Source organism: Octopus bimaculoides, chromosome 4, assembly GCF_001194135.2.
Source record: "Octopus bimaculoides isolate UCB-OBI-ISO-001 chromosome 4, ASM119413v2, whole genome shotgun sequence".
Lineage (NCBI taxonomy): Eukaryota > Metazoa > Mollusca > Cephalopoda > Octopoda > Octopodidae > Octopus > Octopus bimaculoides.
In genome coordinates, this window is record NC_068984.1 from 138,327,527 (window position 1) to 138,328,323 (window position 797).

Below are 797 nucleotides of genomic sequence, written 5' to 3' on the forward strand. Positions count from 1 at the left end.
ATATATACACACACACACACATATATATATGCGCGTGTGTGTGTGTGTGTGTGTGTGTGTGTGTGTGTGTGTGTGTGTGTGTGAAATTTGATTTTTGTGTCGGCCGAATAACCCATTTGAAACTATGGGTTGATTAGGGATTTCATGGCGTTTTTGCCTTTCTTCAGTCTCAATAATATAAGCGAATAACATTGACATCAACCGTTGCAGTCACGGTGAACTTAGCCACTCTACAACAGGACCTACTTAGAACATTAGCAGCTTTGATGCTCGTGCGAGTGACAGTGTGGTGATCAATGAGCCAAACAGTAGCTATTGATAAAATCGATACATGTCAAGTTCTTCGCCAATCATTTTTCATCATTCTAAAAACTACGTAACTTTGCGTTTCTTTCGAATTCTTCCTTCTATTGTTTCAATCTCGGTAAAATGTCTGCTTCCCAACCATCTGGTTCCGGGTTCTGTCCCACTGCGTAGCACCTTGGACAAATGTCTTCTACTGTAGCCTCGGGCCGACCGAAGCCTTGTGAGTGGATTTGGTAGACAGAAACTGAAAGAAGCCCGTCGTATATATATATATATATGTATATATATACCTTTGTGCGTGTATGTGTTTGTGTGTGTATATATTTATTTGTGTGTGTGTGTGTGTTTGTGTCTCTGGTTTTTTCCCACCACCGCTTCATAACCGGTGCTGGTGTGTTGACGTCTACATATCTTAGCGTCCTTATTTTATCGGTCTTTTTTGCCGAACCGTTAACTATAGGGATGTACACACACCAACATCGGTTGTCAAG